At 37.1% G+C, this 22994-nt stretch overlaps 2 long non-coding RNA genes across 2 annotated transcripts; both read right to left on the minus strand.

Moving 5' to 3' along the window:
* Positions 1-457: 457 nt before the first annotated feature.
* LOC124171780 lies at positions 458-3422 on the minus strand. Its single transcript, XR_006867956.1, has 3 exons — positions 3297-3422; positions 1635-1805; positions 458-563 (listed from the first exon to the last, which is right to left on the minus strand). It is a non-coding gene; the product is annotated as an uncharacterized LOC124171780 (long non-coding RNA).
* A 16532-nt stretch (positions 3423-19954) lies between these two features.
* Positions 19955-22927, minus strand: LOC124171777. Its single transcript, XR_006867954.1, has 3 exons — positions 22803-22927; positions 21141-21311; positions 19955-20062 (listed from the first exon to the last, which is right to left on the minus strand). It is a non-coding gene; the product is annotated as an uncharacterized LOC124171777 (long non-coding RNA).
* Between the last annotated feature and the right edge of the window lie 67 nt (positions 22928-22994).

Here is a 22994-nt window from a genome sequence, read left to right on the forward strand (position 1 = left end):
TGCCTGGTGCGATTTAAAAAAATACATTTGACATCTGACAGGAAACATTCCATTGATAATAGCAGGAATGGACCGGATAATGAACACGAGCAAGTCAAACTCTACTCCGCGTCTTCATTGGATGGAAAACATTGGATATTCAGCAAGGGAAAAAAGAAATTATCCCAAATTAAGGTCTTTATGCGATCCAGGAAAATAAATTATCTTAAAAAGTGATAACTGCTTCAGAAGGTATTTATAATGTTTCTACTAAATGACTACTCGACAGTCCAATCCAATTCCCAGCAGCTAAAGGATATTTACATGACATTGTAATTTATATTAAGTAAAAACAGAACTAAAAAAAGATAACTTAAGACTTTTTTTTAATCCCCCAACCAAGGGTGTTTCATTCACATATTACCAAATTTTAATCTCAGGGTCAGGATCTAGGAAGAATACATGAAACGCCAATAAAGGAATCAAATCTTTGATTATTTATTATTCCTAGCTGTCGGGTAGACCCAATTTACATTTTTATACTCTTCATTTTTACTCCTGTCTTTTCTCCCCTTTTCCTGCATCTGCAAAAAAGTAATATTATCAAAAATAAGTGAAATTTAAATTTTAAAAACCAACAAAATTTTCAAGTTCCTTACATTTTGCAAAATAATGAGTTTTATATATTTAAAACTATTAACCAAAACTTTCACTGATGACAGCAATTGATTCTGAATGCAGCTTTCAATTTCGGGGGCACCCTCTGTAATGACTGACTTGTTTCCATTGAGCAGTCAGAAACTTACAATTATACATGATTATTTGTGTTTGAGAATTTTTATTTGTCTTCTCATAAGGGGATATTATGAGTATTTACTAAGAATTTTAGACAAATATGTTGAAATATGTAAGTAATCTAGGTTCAAAGTCATCAAAAAGTATGAAAGGGACAAAACGACAATGAAAAGCAGGAAACCTTAAGCTGAAAAACCCAGCTCATATCAGTTCCATTTAATGAATTCTGGAAAACTGACTGAATGTCGAGAAACTAGTGAGGATCAAAATGATATCTGCCAAGGATTTTACAGTAGTCCCTTTAGAAGTTTGTTCAAAGAAAAGTTGTATTGTATTGTTGTTCAATATTTGTTTGTTCAAGTTATATAGTGCTGGAGAAGATTATATAAATAATATCATCATCAAATTAAAGCCGTGGGAAAAATTCATGCAGCACCAGATATCCTTAGCATTTTCATGATATGCAACACGAATCAAAGTTTTTCAGGACAGAAACATACTAAAGAAATCAACTTGAATTTAGACATATTTGTTGAAGTGAAGACAGAATTTATAGGTCAGTGGGTTCTAGTGCAATACAATGGCGATTTATTTCGAGGCAAAATCAAAGTAATTGTCTCAGAGAAGCAATGTAAGTCAAAGTCATGGTACCCAGAGGCTAAGCCAGAGGGGGAAGGGTTTGGGGGATAAATCCCCCCTCCCCCCCACAAGAGCTCAGATAAATGTTTAAGTTTCATCTAATTTAGTTGATTGGATCAATATTTAATCTAACAATTTATAGCTGTTTCAATGATAAACAAAAAATATAAGGAGCAGAAATAATATTTTAAAGTTGTAAAAATTAGTACAATTGTCCATACTTAACGGGCCTGAGATATATTCCGTATGGGCCGTATATCAATTCGTCGAACTTGGCCATCCTGTGATAAGAGGGTGATCACGACTACGCGGCACCTTTCCGCAACCTGGGTGTTTGTTTCGGTTGGTCCCTCAGACTCCTCCATCTCCATCCTTTTCCGTTTTCCTCCCATCTGTTCAAAGAAAAAATTCAATGTAATATAAGCTAACCCACAGTATGAAATGCAACGTGTGGGTTAAGCGACATCTACTGGAAGCTAAATTTTTAGTGCAAAAATTATATAAAATGTATTTTTAAGCATGTCCTCTTTCAAAATATTTACCAGATTTCGCCTGAGGGAGAGGGGTCGCCATTCCATCCCACCCGAGGGATGTTCCTGGTTACGCCACTGGGTAGGTAAGATATTTTTCCCTGTCAATGTTGTGTTTGAAAAAGTGAATCCCAAGGCATGCTTATTATTATCTTGCCATTCTAAGGTAGTTCAGGCACATGACCAGAGGGTTCGGGTGCTTCATCCCCCCTGAAATCTTTCGCCTCGCAATGACTATCCATGATACATCTGCTGATGAGACTTCCAGTCCAGGGGCATGTATCCCATGATAGTCCATCTTTCGATTACGGTCACATTTCATGATTTCTGCCGATTGCAAACGGTGAATTTAGCTTACAGCAGTGTGAGTAAGAAATATCTAGCTGAACTATTGAAATTTATGGTTTTCCGATGCGTGAGAGTTGGAATCCGTATGCACATGCAACCAACATTCTCCTCAAGCACTCCCTGGAGTAAATTTCAGATCACGTGATTAATGTTGTCGAATTTAATTGAGCTTACTTTTAATAAGCGCAAAATTCGCATGCTCCTAGATAAACCCATAATGTAGATTACAGCACAGTCTCCTACTAAGTGCGATGGCAAATGCAGGCTTACTTTAGCATAACCTAAAAGCCAGAAATTGCATGCTACTTTAGTCCACTATTTTCAAGAGCTGATATTACCACGTTTTTATTCAGCCCCTTCTTTACAGGAGCAGCAAGGAATTAAGGCTGGGGGGGGGGGGGGTTAGGTACAACTAATAACGTAGTGTGTGGGGGTATGGAATACCCACCAACATAAGTGTTAGGTGCGAGATCAATAAATTGCGGAATTTTAAGATAAATGGTTCAAAATGGTGAACTTTGACGGCTTTCGGAGGGATATTTTATAAATTTTTACACTCGTCTATAAGTAATATTATTCGAATAGAGTAAAATAGATATCCTTTAATAATAAAGCTTTAAGCATAGGTATTCAATTATAAATAACAAGAAAACAGTTTGGTGTTTTGAAAATTCTGAATGAACGCCGATTTCACGACTGCGGCGTGGAGACACTAGCCACGCCAACGAGAAATCTTTTACGATTAGGCTTAAGAATATACACCTTTAGCTAATGTCTTCAAATAGTACACATCTTCAGCACTGTGTATCAAAAATGAATTCCCAATTTTAACTATAAGTTAACAAAACGGCAACTTTGCCGCTTTTGCTTCGCAAGACAAACGTCCCCGTCCACAACGTTTTCTTAAGATAAATGTGGGAAATTTAGCGTGCCTATTAGCTTTTAGTAGGTAGGCATATACCTTACAAATAATCTTAAAAGTTGAAATTTATTTAATTTACTCACCTTCTTTGCCTTTTCGTAGATTCAGGAGATATATTTGTTTGGCCTGGTGGTTAAGTCGACGACCAAAGACGGCACTGATACTTTCTTGGCACTGGTTCGCCGATGTATGGATATTCTTCTTTCCTCACGTGGTCTCAGGAATGTGTAAATACTGATATTCTTCCCGTGAATGGAAGATATTTCCTATTTGTTGAATATAATTCAATATCTTTTCAGCCAGTTATTCTAATGTCAAATATTTTTTACATCAAGAGTTTATTATTTGGCACTATTTTGTCAGCGCGGAACAAATTCGCGCTAAAATATCTGGTAGGGTTTACATATTTTGGCGCGAACTTTTCCCGCCTTGTTCGTTAAATATTCTTTACACATTTTTTCTGCCAGGTTTTCGGAAGTAAAATTTTTTCTGCATCGAAATTATTTTTTGGAACTTTTTTCACACGGTACAAGTTCACGCCAAAAGATGTTAGCCTACAATATATTTTGGCGCGAACTTGTCCCGCGAAGACAAAATAGTACTAAATAATGTACCCTTGACGCAGAAAAATATTCTACCCCGGAAAAACTCCCTAAAAATATGTATGAATTTAATTTATAGGAAAGGAAATATATTTCATTACTTCAAAAACACTCACGGAAAGAATAACATTATTTATGCATCTCGTCACCGCATGACGCAATAACCACATTCATACATCGACTGACAAGAGCCAACACCTACCTGTCCTTCGGTACGAAATCAGCTGCTTTTCAGACATAAGGTGGGTAAATTAAAAAAATAACGACTAATAATAATAATTTAAATGTATATGTTAACCTACTGCAAACCAATACTCACGCTAAATTAGCCGCAGTTATTCGAGCATAACTTTGTGGACGGGCACGTTGTCTTGCGCAGCAATAACGGCTACGTCGCCATTTGGTAAACGTATAGTTGCAATAGAGGAGGGTGGCATTGCCTTCAACCTGAAGTCAAGCTAACATCGACTTTGGAAGGCCATGCTTTTTATATTCGTTTACATCTATGTACACCGTCATTGGCGCCGACTCCATGGGGCCTGAGTGGGCCCGAGCCCCCTCAAAAATTCGTTATGAGTGTGAGAAAAAAATTGCCAGGCTTTTCGATTTTCCCCGGAGTGTCCAGATATCAAGATTAAATTTATCAGGGTTCTAATGTCGATCATATGACTCTTCTAAAATGCTTAAAAAAAACTTAAAACTCAATACTTAAAAAAATTCCCGGAGCAAGATCCCTAGTTTGGGCCCCCCCAATATTTTTTCTAGGTCGGCACCCCTGTAAACCGCTATATTTTTGTTATTCTACAATTATAGTTGCGGTAGATTTCTTAACGTTGATTTCTGTAGGAAAGGCTGGGACTGATGATTACCCACTCAAAAGTGTTCTATTGAGGACCAGAGGTGTCACAAAGGGTTGACATTTGCGCTAGGAGCCAAAAGGTCACGGGATTTAATCCTGGTTATGCCTTTGTAAACCATCATACAACGTCGCAGGATAAAACGACTCAGGCATGGGCCTACCCAGCGAGGGGCAGAGGGGGGTAGCTTCCCCCTCAAGAAGCAAAAATGAAAAAGTCTTTAAGCAAAATCAGTACCTACTGAAATGAAACTAAAGCATTCAACAAATTTTCTTTTAACCCACAAAAAATGACATAATATATTACTTTAAGATACATAACATAAATAGAACAATTTTTTAAGGAAAACATCTCATTAACTAATAAAGCGCTGTTATAATTTTCTTAAAATGTTAGTTTCATTCACCTTTTCCATGCTAAAATGTCACCACTGGGCTTGCCCCCCCCCCCCCAGTTATGATCCCAAGTACGCCCTTGACTGAGGCAAAGGAGTTGACCGTCCCACTGTGTGTGCGACCGCTGCAACTCCTAGTTCCTACTCCGGTAATACGATCCAGGTTGTCCCAACATAATCGGTAGAGCATTTACGATACATCGCACATCATTTTTTTCCTTCACTTTATGTGGAGATTTTTTCAATGTAAGTGATTTTATTTCATTCAATGCACTCGTAAAACATAATATCATTCAAATCATGACATATATTTGGAGTTAAGCTTCAGAAGGAATCTGATGAATTGTAACATTAAGCCTTGACGATCATGAGTTTACGTCATAAATTTAACAATGTATCATTGTAATTAAATATTTTTTGATTCTTTTGGCTCTAAACCCCAGAGCTAGAGTGAAAGTACTTGTGAATGTGTACCAGCAAATGCGGAAAAACTAGCTTACATGTTCAACCCTATTATATTACATTTACGTTTTAAATAAAACCATGCAAAGGGGTGTCTAGTAACCATTACCGATTTTCGTTAGTCTTATTATGTGAAATAAGCATGCTAATGGTGAATTGTACTAAGCTCAGAACGAAAGTTATGAACCTTTGAACATAGGTACGTCAAGCCACGGAGGAAAAACTGAAATATAACGTAAATACTAATAACTGTGGAACAAAGAACATAGAGCAGTATATTTGTTGTTTATTTTAAAGAAGTTACTTAATTTAAACTATTTTTGCACAGTTTAAAGGCTTTGAAAAACATAATAAGCAAGTAGGACTTATTTAACCAATCAAAATTTGCAACTATTTAATTGATACCTGAAAGAGGCGTCCTTTTATTTTCCTCAAATTTCTGCAGTAGCTTGATCTAAAAAAGAATACTTTTCCTTCTGCGTCAAAGAGCAAAAAATTATACCTTTTCATTTTTTTAATTGAGTGATCATCGCTAACTACTGCATAAGTTTGAGAAAAATAAAAGGCCGCCTCTTTCAGATATCATTTTCCACCAAATCTTTTCATGCACTCCTTCTCGCACACCAAAGGGAATTTACATCAAGGGGGATGAACGATTTTCATCATACACTGTATCACAGGCGGATGTAGGGAGGGGGGTGGGGGAGAGACGGTTAGGTTAGGTTAGACCCACCTAGACACTTGAAAAATAGGCAAACATTTTTATACGGTTATCATCACATTCGTTTTGCTTCGTTTATTTAAGAGCTCCACGCATAAAATGTCATATTAATAACTGTAAATTGAAAAAAAAATATTACTTCACACCATGATTGTTGTATGTTGTTTATAATCTCATTTATGAGATGATTGTTTATCGGTCAAACCCTTGAGCCCCCCCCAGAAAATATTCAGGATCCCCCCTGCTCATTATGCACAATGGATAAGAAGTGCTTACTGCAGCTATTTTTACATCCTGTTACTGAATACAAGTTAAATATGGTGCTCTTATGTAGCAACAAATTCATGTTAATGCCCATGTGTGTTAAAACTTGAATAAAACATTTTTAGGGCAATACTGACACACCTCTTTCAAGAATGGTCTCCAAAAACATAAGAATAGCCTATAAATGTGATAATATTACCATGCTCCTGGAAAGGTACAGCAGTGAGTTTAGTGTTCTGCCTCTATAAATGAAATAAACACTCACAATGAAGCCATTGAAGGGAGTCTTGAACACTGATGTGTCCTCATTTATCTATTATTCCCAGAGAATTATAGACTCTATTACTCTCACTTCCTCTTTACTTGTGTGGTTTACTGAGTGAATGATTATGGTCTTGTGTCTGTTCGTAACACAGACAAAGCAGCTGTTTGTGCAGTGAAGCTCGACCCAATCATTGTTTTTTGTCTGAAACAAGGTCATTAATCATATGGGAAATCTAAAAGTTTCATATCAAGAATTCTTTTCTTACATGCTTTAGAAAGGATTCACTGTGTTGATACACTCAACATAGAAGTAATACATACCTAGAATTAAAAAGTTTCAACTGCAAAGTTATTTGCATTCATATGATTTTTCATTTGTTGCTCGGAGAAGTACTTCTTCCTTATATCTATATGACTTCTCAAGTAAGTGCAATATTTTGACCAATCTTATTCCATCACACTGCTCTTTTCTATGTTCAATTTACCCAAACCACCTATGACATTCCTTGAATTCACCATTTGACACAGCTGAAACATATGAAATCTATTTTTAGAATGAGCATCCATTCCATGAGAAGTATATTTTTTATATTTCCGTTTGAAATTTATTGTGGGCATGTCGTTTTCTTCTATATTCTAAATTGCAGGTGAAGCACATGCTGTGTCATTAGGCAGCTTCTCTGAATGAATACCTTAGCTCTTGATCCCTTTGTCACATAATCCCAAATAGTTAAATATTGAAAGCTGTATTTTTTGCCCCTGATTACGAACTTCACAAGAAAGAACCACCCTCCTATTTTCAGTTAAGTCATAATTTAGCACTTATTCCACCCCTTTTCGAGCTTTTAATTTCTCTTCTTTCTGACTTGATCTATCACACATCTGAATTTCATGAATAATGTGGTATAAGACCTTTCATGGAGTAATCCTGAACTTTAACAATTTCAGCTTTCACTGACGTTGTCTTTTTCATGAATCACTTGTCACCCAATACCATGAATGCCATTTATAGGCTCTAAATTTCTGGAATAAGGCCACATTCTTGGAATCAGCCATCTACTAAGGCAGTTTCACAAAGACTAACTATAATATTGGCTTCGAGGTTACCACACCAAGTAGTGAACAGTTCCATCTGCTTCTGGAATTGGAGCCTAATAGTTGTATTTCAGACAACCTTTCTCCTCCTGTCCAGGAAGCATCTACAGTTCATAGATAAATTTGCTGCAACATCAATTGATTTATACTTTGGCAGGTGACTCGCTGGTTCGTGCCATTTTTTTGGCCATTTATCATCTATTCCATGCCAATGTAAGTTAATAGCTATATTCTACATTGAGGTTATTTTAACATTCTGTGTCTTTCAAATCTTCCTTTATTAACCTACTGAAGTATTCACTTTCCTGGCTCTAAACCTCCATCTCCTGAAAACATTTGGTATAATGGATGGGAGCAGTCCAGGCATTACAGCCAATGCTTCAGGGCAGTTCAAATAATGCAACTCAGATTCAATGCAAATGGAAATTCATAATAGAGTAAATAAAACTTAAATGAATGATTATATTCTATGATTAGGTGTTATACATAGGTTAATCTGTAGCATATAGGTTTGAAATTTGAGCAATCATACCATAGAAAATATCATCCTTTCTTAGTGGCTTTGGTTTCTCTAGATTGCAAGTTTGTGAATTACTTTTATCACTTCATACCACTCATAATGATTTCCAACATATCTCGCTGATTGGGACTTAAACAAGAGCAATTATTTTTTTCATCCATATCATAGGGAGAAATATTAATATGCTCATCAGAAAGGAAATTTCCACAGCAGACTTCAGTCAACACCAATATTTCTGGATGCTTTTTGGGTCTACATGATTTTAGAACAAAAGTTTTGATTGAACTAGGACAAGATATCATAATTTCTTGCTTGGAGTAACTTGTTGGTACGAGTATCAAAATTTAAACTTTATCACAGATTTTGGTAGTTGCCACTACTGGCTATAATAAAAGCTGCTGAGATGTCCTTCTACGGTGACGTTCATGTTTCACATTTATCAGTTTTAGTAATACTCGATTCATCTTGAGCATCATACGATATACTAATGCCATTGATGACTTCCGGGAAAAGATGATTTCAGGCAGCTTCCTTTTGCCCCACAAAACCCTTCAATCAGGTCACATACTTGTTAAGATTCTCATGAAGGAAATTGATCCCATTGGATTACTACCTATACTAGTCATACATTATCTGCCTAGACTTCTAGACGGTTATATCTACCAATAAAAGTATCATAATTTTTCTCAAGTGCAACTAAAATATCTCCATTGATCTTGTAGTCAAATCAATTGAGATAATCAATAACCTATATGGCCATATTTTTTATATTTTTGGGAGATTTAAGCACACATCTCTCATAGGTTTGCATTTCTTCTTCTATTATTTTGAAACTATGTGTATCTGAACTCAATATCATCTACATTAAATAGCCCATCAAACATTTTATTTACATTGAACAATTTGTGATTTTGCAAAGTGTTTTACAATCAGGCTGTGGATTTTGACTATCAATCGCACTCCTCCTAATTCTCAGTAAAGAGCCAGGAGCGTTATCATGCTCCATACGCAATGTCACTGTAAGATGCTGATAATTAACTAATCATACAATTGTCAAAGTTCATTTTATTTTAAAATTAACTATTTTCTTTAAATTATAAAAATTAACTCATATTGCCAGAAATTCATGAAATAATATAATAGAATATTACACATATGATAAAGATTTCCTAAAGTTTTTGAACATTTATAATTACTTGTTTTTGAAACCTAATCCTTTTTTCCTAACCTACTGCAAAATCAGCAAAAATACCTTGGCACTTATGGCATAGTGCCTAGAAAATCAGTTGGCACTCAAAGGGTTAAGGAAACAAATTGACCCTGGTGCAATTTCAGTGTTAACATAATTTCACGGCATTCTCATGTACTGCCCTGATAATTAAGCAGCTCTTGGTGGGTTAACATGAAGGTCAATTTTTGGATCCTGTCATATAGGGCAAAAAATATTTTATTACTTGAAGATACATTTGTTGAAATATACCACGAGTGATCAAGATTTCTATAGGATAAGCTGGCTAAGATTTCTCATTGCCTTTCAGATGGCTGAAAGAAATCAACCCCCACGCAGGTCGCAGAGAACACAACCACCATCGAGGGTTGAGTCAGTAAATAGTCGTAGGCTCAGAGAAGAAAGAGCAGATGCTGCCGCTGCAGCAATCCAATTGGCGCTTCAGCGTCAACAGCAGCAAATTGTCGCTATCGCACCAGCAACAGGCCCGCACGGTGATGCCGCTGCCACTCCTGGAGGAGGAGATGTCCCTGGGGGCAACAGGGCCCAAATTCCACAACAAGGGGCCAACCAAGGCATACCCCAACGTCATCACACAGTCAGCCGAAGAGGCGATGTCCCTCCTTGAATTCTTAAATGTTATAATCTAGCAGTTGCTGTGACTTTTCAGTAGTGATACAACCTGATATTAATTAGTTTTGTGATGTTCTACATACATTCAATGATCTTACTCACTATTAATTGTTACTTTACAAATACCCAGCTTAAGACAATGTTGGTTTGATTAAAGTACAGGAATAAAATAAAAGTACAATATTTTTGGTCAAAAAACTCCAAATCTTTCATCAATCTCCAGACATGGTCTTTCATTAATATTTTAAGATTTCATCCACCCAAGAACCACTTACTTTCTGCATGGAGTAGCATGGAACACAGAAATAACCAATGACCTGTGTTACATAGATATGGATACACCCATGCACGGAGAAAGATACCCTACCTTTAAATCTCCCACCATTCCCCCCACCCTAACCTCCCCCGACACCCTCATGACAACACCAGTCTTCTGCTGTACCAACTGACACATTCACTGCACAACACTAGTTTATCAGCTTGAACTTGTTGAACATTAGAAAAATTTATTTTGATGTTACATATTTATTATTTACTAGTCTCTGGGTTCTTCCTGGGGCTGCAAGGAATGGCAATGGGAAAGACCACATAACAGATATCACTCCTAAAATAACATACATCATTAGAGTCCCAATTCCCGAGTGCCTTCCACATAAAAGACCCACTTCTTGCTTACCTTGCACCGACCTTGTGGTACCCTGTTGGCATTTTGTAACCTGAGGTGCCAGGTATTTTTCCATGACGGCAATTTTAAGGATTGGGAACCTGCAACATATGACAGTGAAAGTTATAAGTAACTAAGGTGGGGTTGGTGCCAGAAAATCACCTACAGTGATATTAGAAATTGTATCATTGTCCCAATGACAACCTACCGTAGTGTATTACTCTATCTCTTTGGTGAGGGAGTTTTCTATCCCCATTGGTATTCATTTCATTGCATGAATTTAGCTCATAGGATTTTAGATCAATTGCAATTATACACCCCAATAAAGCCATACCGTCTCCACAAGGAGGTCGTCTTTGGCTTTAAAAAGAGGCAGATTTTCTGTATGTATTCTTCTATCATCCTGCCCTACCCTATAAGCTTAATTTATTTCCCTAGCTACTTTTTCATTTTGAGATTTTCATTAAAACTCTTCCTTTCTATCCATATAATTGGCGATATATGTATGTACCTTCTGATAGCCTGAACCATTTCAAGCATTTGAGGATCATCTTCAACTGCAATATTTATCGGTGAACACATGACTACAATATCTAAATTCATCCCCAGGACATATTAAAAACTGAGGGAGAATTGTAGAATTTAGAAATTTTAATGACCCAATGCATGTTACAAACACTGTGCAATGCATGTGGTCACAAAGCAAAGAAACACTTGCCAGTTACTTGATTTGAACTCTTTTAAGACTAATATGTCATCATATTTGAAAGCAGATGGTTTTCGTTTTTGAATTAGCGAATACAAAGATGAGGAAAATGGACTAATTTTTGAGAAACCACATAAAATACAAGTACATCGTAATACATTGTGTGATTTCTCAAAGTAAGCCTGATTCTCCATCTACCGTACACCCATCCATCATTACTGGCATGGGCAGTTTGTAATCACTTTGGACATTGATATTGAACTCAAAGATGAAATCACAAGTTCACTCAATTGAATGAATGGATCCCATGATTTCCAGTTTCCTCTTATCCTTTGGTCAGTGACAGCAGAACTTATCGTAATAACTTGGTGGAATTATATGGGTGGGGATAATCTAATTCACCTAACTTGGGCTCCATGAAGTTTGTGTTTCCAGGAGACACGTAAAAAGTAATTAATACTTTCAGATAACAATTAGTGGTAGTAAGCAAGTAATAGTTACACTTTTTCAAACAACAAAAGGAAAAAAAAGTGGAAATATGCAGCAATAGGGATTTGATGGTATCGTAGTACTGTCAAAAATTTAAAATTTCCATTTTCAAACAGATTCTGGGATGTACTCCCAGTGGCAAATGGTGGTAATTTATCTAGGGTGTGCATTAGAGCAGATATATAGGATTATTTAATTATATTATGTTAATCCTAATCCATGAGCATCATATTTCGTTACAGATGGCTCTGTAGACGGACTAGGGTCCTTGGCGCAGGTAGTGTAGGTGACGGCTACACCACTACACTACCTACTAGTCAGTCACCAAAAATATGCACGTGCGCACTCGCATCGTTTTGAGTCCACTCCCATCACCCATTTGAACAGCACGCTTACCTCGTCCCGCCAGAGCACCCTCAAGCGATCGCACAGACCGAAAATGTGCCCGGCATTATGCCACGGGATCACACACTTGTAGAGTGGTGATTTCGAAAAGGAGATAGCTGTAGCGTTCGGAGGCTCAGGTTTATTGCATATGCAGACAGTACTTCTATCCTTCTCGTTGCAAAGAAATAGTTTTCTTTTATAATTTATTCATCTTTGGGTGTGCACTTGCTGACATGCGTATACGCATGCGCCGCCACTGTGTACTACAGTGAAATAATACATGGGTTCCAATAGCATATATTGAATAATGGGGGAAATGGGGTGGTTCACTCACAGGTAATATCTCACTTCATTCACAAGCAATGAAAAAGAAACTTCCTTATTTCCTCCTTTTTTTCATGAATTTAAAGTAAAAATGGTATTGCTGCCCACCATAAGAGTCCCAGTTCATATACATATTTAGCGATAACTGCAAAATGCAGAAAGGAATTTCTCACATGGGCTGATTGAGGTAAATTATTGTTTGGGGGCCTGGTACTGGGTTCATCACATCCCACAGTGCCTTAGCCCCTCAAGATTGTTTGCACCCATGCCTTCCGAAATAAGGAATCATGGACTCATCAACTGATGCATGCCTCTCATTTGGAGTGTTTGCAATGAATGATTCATTCAACTTATTTTGGAAAGGTCTCACTTTCTCCATTCTGTTGCCTGGAGTTATAAAACCATTTTTGCATGCATGTAACAATCTTAAAATCTCCTCGAATAAGTTTCTTCTCATTGAATTTACAAGTAATGAATTCCAGCATCATCTGCACTCTCCCAGTACATGTGCCAGTGGGGAAGCGGTTCATAACCATTCAAATATAATACACCAATGAAATACTACATCTCCTCATCAGTTAGCTGAAAATTAGGACAATTCTTTGTAACGACGTTTTCAATGTTTAATTTCAACAAACTCAGTTCTTAGTTCCTCACTAATAAATGCTTTCCAAAATGAATTGGGTTTGAAAATAATGGTGTGTGTGTGCCTCGTGCAGGAGGCGACGGCGTACTCTCTTGTGCCCTCTGCCCCATGCACCCCTAGTGAAGACAAGTGTGGGGGGACGGAGGTCCCCGTCTGGGATTATGGGCCCATTAAAGAGTTTGTGGTACCCACAGGGTTTCCTGAGTGGCCGTGGCATCAATGGACGACATGTCTCAGCCCAACGCGTGTCATATAATGGGCGTACCCAGCAAGGGCCAGGAGGGGGCAGCTGGCAGGGGGCGCCCCCCCTAGATACAAAAATTACAAATGTCTTTAAGGCAAATAAAATTTTTTCAAGGAAATAATTTTGAAAACTAATTAAGAGCCATTACAGTTTCCTTAAAATGTTGATTTCATTCACCTTTTCTCTGCTAAAATCTTACCTTAAACTTTTGCCCCCCTAGTTTTGGTCCTGGGTACGCCTTTGTGTCATATGCAATTGTCTTTCAGGCATAATGTAGGTAAAATCATAAAAAGAATATTGAAATACATTTGCCACAAGTTAAAGAATAAGAGAACTGGGAAATTGTAAATTATTTACAAGGAATGTTTTCAACACAAGGGCTAATGGGACAGATTGTCAAAGACAATGGTTCACCATTTACTTCAACAGCAGTTATGTTAACCAAATGGAATTTTTCATAAATTCTATCCTCCCATCCACCCACCAACCAACAAGTGGGGCTGCAGAAAATCTAGAGAAGTGATTTAAAATAAAATAATGACCTTATTACATTCAGGAGTTCTATTACATATTGTCTTGTCTCAATACCTGTTAAATTAATTAATAAGATAAGCCCTCACAGTGCCATCGGAGAAGTGCTTAACAAACTAATAATTGGTTGCTCACTTAGGTCTCCATCAGCCCTCCTACTTCGGTTATATACATATCCCTCTGTGTCTGTTTTTCTATATTGCATACAGCATAGAGAGGGGCTTCTTGGTGGAAACCTTCTATGTACTTATTCATCTTCATAATCTGATACAGGCATTTAAATCTGCACCACAGCAGTAGCTACGGGTATAGTTTCTATCTTCACCATTACTATCCTTTCATTAAACTACAGGTAGCTTTTTAACACACATTCTAGTACTCTTTCTAAGCATTATCCCTACTCCAGCATTACCATTCAGCTATCCCATGTGTATCCTCTTGTTGACTCAAAAAAAGGGTAACTGGTGTACTATACAGAGTTTGAATCTGCAGCGGCATATTTTCCACCGTATCCTTAGGTGGGATTTCAAAAGTCATGCATGCTAATGATGAACTCCAGCTGTTTCTGATCAAACTCAGACAGGGGTTAACAAATATAAGCTTTATGAATTTGGTCTGGGGTTACATTGGAAACACTGAAGTTAGCGTTCAACTACTGGTTACTAATGGTATACTTTTGCCAGGGATGCCTAAACATTTTCCCACATAGGGATGTTATACGTATCAAGATTCACTCCTCCTGAATTAAAAAATAATCCTGACCACCGTAATTATTCTTGATACTATGGAGGTGAAGATAGGAATACTGTCATCGTTATTGTTGCAGCGGCAATTATTTTCTACTAACAAATCTGCCAACATCTTAAAAGGGCTGGTTGACTGTGATCCAAGGGATGGAATTATTGTTGTCCCCCTGTGGTTCACCAAATAAATATCTGACAATCAGGTAACTGAGGTGAATAGCATGTATGAGTTTACATTTCAGTGAAAAATACCAATAACCCAGATTTTCCTCATAAACGAAATGTGGTCAGTATGCAGCATTCTTTCTGTGTTCAGGTGTATCACTCAGAGCAAATGTTATTAATACGATAGCGCCCATATTTTCATAGACTTATGATTTCATGATTTATTTTTATTTTTTTAGTGAATGACCTTGATTTATCCTTCTGTGTCTGTTTTTATATATTACAACCATGTTTGCAATTCTGATATTTTTGCATACAGCCCCTATTTCTAGTTCCTACAACTGAATTGAATCTATTTCTTTAGCTTTTTATATCTCAGTAAACTTAAGTTCCATCATTATTAAGAACCACATACTCATTAAATATGAGTTGACCGCGTACAGGTTAAAGTTTGCAGCCATTCTTTTTTTTATCAAAGGTCCTGTGTTTATTCCTATGATATGACCTCGATTGCATTTATAGTTCCTCCTTTTGCAGTATGCATTTGAATTCGGGAAATACTTAACAGATAAATACTGTGGTGGTACAGGTTTCCACGTCTAAGAAGGCGATAAGGATCAACCCTTTTAACGGCCAAGGGACATACATGTCCCAAATATTCTGAATTCTTTCAAAATAAAATGTGAGGGTCAATGATTGTAACAATAGGTTCTACTGAAGGATAGGCTATTGGTTTCTAGTTTTAAATTCTGTTTATGATATCCTTTACATATTGCTGTTTCCACATTGCTAACAACTTTCACTTGAAATGCTGTTTACAAAGCGGGAATTTGATATTTTATAACAAATCAATGACAAGGTCAACTATAACAGAACTTTCAGTTTAGACTTTATGTGCATCTAGCCTATGGAGTTAGTACAAAATAATTTGCAGCTGTGCTTTAGTTTTGACAAAATTAGTGTTTATATGGCATGGGACACATATGTCCCTATGGACCATAAGGGAGTGACAATTGGTATTATTTCACGTGAATTGATTGGTAATTGAATGGCTAACGATATTAGTACCACGTAAACAGTAACTGAGGTTGAATGCAATAGCTACCCCACATTGAGATGGGTTTAAATTTTTGCTTTGTGACTGTTCTGGAAATGGAAGGCTGGAGGTAATATGTTGCTTGCTGTGTCCCAATTTAGAGGTATTGTTTCCAGCAGTGGCGCAGCCAAGAATAAAGGGCAAGGGGGGGCTTTAGGCACAACTAATACTTTGGGGTGCTGGGTATTGCATACCTACCAGGGTACGCATGAGTTACGGGGGCCCTCCTTCAGAAAATTTTAAGATTACTGGTTCAAAATGGCGAGTTTTAAGGCTTTCTGAGGGATATTTGATTAATCATAACACTATTCTATAAGTAATACTGATCTAATGTAAGTAAAATGGATTAAACTCAAAAATTTCTCTAAGCTCTGGGGGGGGTTTTATCCCCCAAAACCCCCCCTCGCTGCGCCACTGGTTTCCAGTATTCCAGCTGACGCTTGCATGCAGTATTATAACCTGCTCTCGGTACCATGTTCCCTGGCAGAAGGGAAACTGCCTTTACGTTTTGTATGCCGTGTGTTACCTCTTGGTGTAGATAAATTTACTAGACACTGACCCTGGAGAAAATTTACATATGCTAAACTGACTGGATGCAACTGGTCCCACTATCCTCCATGGTACAAGCCTTCTGCAAAACTCCAGCCCTACAAGTATTTCTTTATCATATTTGAATCACAAAGTGTTCCTAATGATCTCAAAACTCCTTCCAGACATTATATTGTGAATTATTGACAATATACGGCACTTGCTCGTCAGGATCAGAGGACCAATAGTCCCTAAAACTCGGAACCACATGATAACTCATCACAAAATTCATCACCAAACATGCTAATCTCTGCAACAGTATTTTGGAAAGAAGAAATGGAAGATGCCCCCATTTGTTTCCTGTTCAGTTCACTTTGTAGAACGATAATAGTGACCAGTTCATCAAAACCGCATGCTTTTCTAAACACATTCCTAAATGAATTTTCTTATTTGAGGGGAGTATAGACCCTTGTGGTTGTGGCTGTGGTCTCCATCTAGAAGGCAGGCAATGAATGAAATGCTTCCTCCCCACTTTTGATGAGCTGTGTCGTAGTTTGGCAATGTACACAATAATATCACAACACATGGGATAATTTTCTGACGTCTTTGGCACTCCATGCTCAGAACTAACCAGAAAAGCAGCAAAAATAATACATCCATGCATAAATCAACAAGCCCACTGTTTGCTCTTGTCACGATTGCTAACTGCAAACAGGATGATGACTCCGCACATTTTTATACAAAGTAAATTCAGAGGTCTATAACAAATTATCCATATTTATGCACATATTTACTGTAATTTAGCATTAATTTTTTTGACACCTGCCTGGGCCCTAAGAAGTGGAAATCATTTGCTTATCATTTGGGGTGCAGTTTTTTTCTCTTTTCAGCACCTCTGCAAAAAAGAATGGCATTAGCTGCTAAACTGTTAAAATACTCAGCTTTGTAAATTTCAGGGCATGAGAGGTAGCTCTGATGATGATACAATTTCTCATCTTTTCATGTCTTTTTGACTCTTCCTTTTGTTAGCTGTCCGCTTGTTCGAATATACCATGACCCATGGCCTACTTTAATATAAGAATTAACGGATCAGTGGCACCCACCTTATGACGATGCGGTAGTGTTGTACAGTGAAAATTTTCATTTCATGAATATGATGATGACTATTATTCACATAATATCACATAAGGGAGGTATAATATTGATATTTACCAAGAGAATTGAAAACTCGTTAAGTTATAATTATCCTCTTTTTTAATGTGAAATGGAAAGAACCACATAAACAAGATGTATATTGGGGGATTCGTCACCTGGGTTAATATGGTGGATTTAGGGGGGCATGTTCACGCCCAACCCCCGTAGACGCTGAAAAAATAGACAAGATTTTTAACATGGCTATGACTTGGTTCGTTTTTTTTTGCATTACAGAACCTTGATATTTTTAACCTTAGCCCCAGTCAAGAAGACAGAGTTGGCCTTTTGCTAATCAGCTCTCGAAAAAAATTATCACCCAAGTGGGAAAAGGGCTCGAAAAATATTATTGCCACTATACATATATGTTATTAATTTGCATTTATCATATTAAAAATAATGATAATACTTTGTATAGTAATTTTTATATGTTGTTATTAATTTCAAATATGAGATAATCTTTGGCCTGTCACTCACACTCTTAGGCCCCAGAAAAAATCTATGATCTACCCTTGCCTGGGATCCCCCCACAGAGCAAAGTCATCCTTAGGTTGCAACTTATCTAATCGTTAGGACGAACATTCCACCAGGATGTGTATAATTTCCATCCTGCCACGTTAATGGCCGTGAAAATCACATTATAGCCATGAGAAAGTAATCCACTAGACCGGGTATGGAACTAAGGTCCTCAGGCTTTCCGGACCATCGCACACACTATACACTATCTACGTTCATGAATTACGTACTAAAGAATTGTACCAAGGCTCAAGGTACCAAGCGGGCGACATTTTCATGTGGATTTGGCCTTTTTGGGGAGTCCTTACCCCTGTCACCACTCCCCACTGCTATGCATATGATCCACGAACACTCATTTCTGAATGAGAAATGCATTTTTAAATAAGACTCTGATTACAACAGTTGTATCTGAACTAAGCTTGAAATGTCCTTTAGGTTCTACAACCTTGCCTTAAATGAGAATCAGAAGTATTAACTATAATATGTATCAATAGTACTTCAAATATTACCGAAATTAAAGCATCACATTGTTTTGGAAAGTAACTTGGTGGAAATTGATACTATGATTGAGTAAATAAGAGAGGACTAATTTTATTTATAGTATTATTTCCATGTTTATTGAAATATACCTAATATTTTGCCTAGCTACACTTTGATAATTCTCATGAGAGAATACCTTACCCATATGAACAGTAGCCATTAGCTAGGACCATTTGACTGGAATGTTTTATAGATCAAATCCGATCTTTGATGACCGCTTTCTTTTACAAACCCAGCGTCATTCCTCTCTTTTCTCTACATTTGCTTTACCCTGCTATCATATACATGTCTTCTCTTTTCTTGTGCCTGAATCTTTTCCTGCAAATCTTTTATTCATTCAATTCAACGCATTTACTTTTATATCCTTTCGAACCAGTCTGCTCCACCTATACACATTCAATGCACATTTCAGCAAAGCATCAACCACATACGTAAAAGCCTCAAAAGAGAGACTGAAGGAAAAATACTCTGCGATGCCTGGTGCGATTTAAAAAAATACATTTGACATCTGACAGGAAACATTCCATTGATAATAGCAGGAATGGACCGGATAATGAACACGAGCAAGTCAAACTCTACTCCGCGTCTTCATTGGATGGAAAACATTGGATACTCAGCTAGGGAAAAAAGAAATTATCCCAAATTAAGGTCTTTATGCGATTCAGGAAAATAAATTATCTTAATAAGTGATAACTGCTTCAGAAGGTAACTGTAATGTTTCTACTAAATGACTACTCGACAGTCCAATCCAATTCCCAGCGGCTAAAGGATATTTATATGACATTGTAATTTATATTAAGTAAAAACAGAACTAAAAAAAGATAACTTATGACTCTTTTTTTTAATCCCTCAACCAAGGGTGTTTCATTCACATATTACCAAATTTTAATGTCAGGGTCAGGATCTAGGAAGAATACATGAAACGCCAATGAAGGAATCAAATCATTGATTATTTATTATTCATAGCTGTCGGGTAGACCCAATTTACATTTTTATACTCTTCATTTTTACTTCTGCCTTTTCTCCCCTTTTCCTGCATCTGCAAAAAAGTAATATTATCAAAAATAAGTGAAATTTAAATTTTAAAAACCAACAAAATTTTCAAGTTCCTTACATTTTGCAAAATAATGAGTTTTATATATTTAAAACTATTAACCAAAACTTTCACTGATGACAGCAATTAATTCTGAATGCAGCTTTCAATTTCGGGGGCACCCTCTGTAATGACTGACTTGTTTCCATTGAGCAGTCAGAAACTTACAATTATACATGATTATTTGTGTTTGAGAATTTTTATTTGTCTTCTCATAAGGGGATATTATGAGTATTTACTAAGAATTTCAGACAAATATGTTGAAATATGTAAGTACCTAATCTAGGTTCAAAGTCATCAAAGAGTATGAAAGGGACAAAACGACAATGAATAGCAGGCTACCTTAAGCTGAAAAATCCAGCTCATATCAGTTCCATTTAATGCAATTCTGGAAAACTGACTGAATGTCGAGAGACTAGTGAGGATCAAAATGATATCTGCCAAGGATTTTGCAGTAGTCCCTTTAGAAGTTTGTTCAAAGACAAGTTGTATTGTATTGTTGTTCAATATTTGTTTGTTCAAGTTCTATAGTGCTGGAGAAGATTATATAAATATTATCATCATCAAATTAAAGCCGTGGGAAAAATTCATGCAGCACCAGATATCCTTAGCATTTTCATGATATGCAACACGAATCAAAGTTTTTCAGGACAGAAACATACTAAAGAAATCAGCTTGAATTTAGACATATTTGTTGAAGTGAAGACAGAATTTATAGGTCAGTGGGTTCTAGTGCAATACAATGGCGATTTATTTCGAGGCAAAATCAAAGTAATTGTCTCAGACAAGCAATGTAAGTCAAAGTCATGGTACCCAGAGGCTAAGCCAGAGGGGGAAGGGTTTGGGGGATAAATCCTCCCCCCCCCCCCCACAAGAGCTCAGATAAATGTTTAAGTTTCCTCTAATTTAGTTGATTGGATCAATATTTAATCTAACAATTTATAGCTGTTTCAATGATATACAAAAAATATAAGGAGCAGAAATAATATTTTAAAGTTGTAAAAATTAGTACAATTGTCCATACTTAACGGGCCTGAGATATATTCCGTATGGGCCGTATATCAATTCGTCGAACTTGGCCATCCTGTGATAAGAGGGTGATCACGACTACGCGGCACCTTTCGGCAACCTGGGTGTTCGTTTCGGATGGTCCCTCAGACGCCTCCATCTCCATCCTTTTCCGTTTTCCTCCCATCTGTTCAAAGAAAAAATTCAATGTAGTATGAGATAACCCACAGTATGAAATGCAACGTGTGGGTTAAGCGAAATCTACTGGAAGCTACATTTTTAGTGCAAAAATGATATAAAATGTATTTTTAAGCATGTCCTCTTTCAAAATGTTTACCAGATTTCGCCTGGGGGAGAGGGGTCGCCATTCCATCCCACCCGAGGGATGTTCCTGGTTAAGCCAATAGGTAGGTAAGATATTTTTCCCTGTCAATGTTGTGTTTGAAAAAGTGAATCCCAAGGCATGCTTATTATTATCTTGCCATTCTAAGGTAGTTCAGTCACATGACCAGAGGGTTCGGGTGCTTCATCCCCCCTGAAATCTTTCGTCTCGCAATGACTATCCATGATACATCTGCTGATGAGACTTTCAGTCCAGGGGCATGTATCCCATGATAGTCCATCTTTCGATTACGGTCACATTTCATGATTTCTGCCGATTGCAAACGGTGAATTTAGCTTACAGCAGTGTGAGTAAGAAATATCTAGCTGAACTATTGAAACTTATGGTTTTCCGATGCGTGAGAGTTGGAATCCGAATGCACATGCAACCAACATTCTCCTCAAGCACTCCCTGGAGTAAATTTCAGATCACGTGATTAATGTTGTCGAATTTAATTGAGCTTACTTTTAATAAGCGCAAAATTCGCATGCTCCTAGATAAACCCATAATGTAGATTACAGCACAGTCTCCTACTAAGTGCGATGGCAAATGCAGGCTTCCTTTAGCATGACCTAAAAGCCAGACATTGCATGCTACTTTAGTCCCCTATTTTCAAGAGCAGATATTACCACGTTTTTATTCAGCCCCTTCTTTACAGGGGGCAGCAAGGAATTAAGGCTGAGGGGGGGGTTAGGTACAACTAATAACGTAGTGTGTGGGGGTATGGAATACCCACCAACATAATAAGCGGTAGGTGCGAGATCAATAAATTGCTGAATTTTAAGATAAATGGTTCAAAATGGTGAATTTGACGGCTTTCGGAGGGATATTTTATAAATTTTTACACTCGTTTATAAGTAATATTATTCGAATTAAGTAAAATAGATTATCCTTTAATAATAAAGCTTTAAGCATAGGTATTCAATTATAAATTACAAGAAAACAGTTTGGTGTTTTGAAAATTCTGAATAAACGCCGATTTCACGACTGCGGCGTGGAGACACTAGCCACGCCAACGAGAAATCTTTTACGATTAGGCTTAACAATATACACCTTTAACTAATGTCTTCAAATAGTACACATCTTCAGCACTGTGTATCAAAAATGAATTCCCAATTTTAACTATAAGTTAACAAAACGGCAACTTTGACGCTTTTGCTTCGCAAGACAAACGTCCCCGTCCACAACGTTTTCTTAAAATAAATGTGGGAAATTTAGCGTGCCTATTAGCTTTTAGTAGGTAGGCATATACCTTACAAATAATCTTAAAAGTTGAAATTTATTTAATTTACTCACCTTCTTTGCCTTTTCGTAGATTCAGGAGATATATTTGTTTGGCCTGGTGGTTAAGTCGACGACCAAAGACGGCACTGATACTTTCTTGGCACTGGTTCGCCGATGTATGGATATTCTTCTTTCCTCACGTGGTCTCAGGAATGTGTAAATACTGATATTCTTCCCGTGAATGGAAGATATTTCCTATTTGTT

This window comes from Ischnura elegans, chromosome X, assembly GCF_921293095.1.
Source record: "Ischnura elegans chromosome X, ioIscEleg1.1, whole genome shotgun sequence".
Classification (NCBI taxonomy): Eukaryota; Metazoa; Arthropoda; class Insecta; order Odonata; family Coenagrionidae; genus Ischnura; species Ischnura elegans.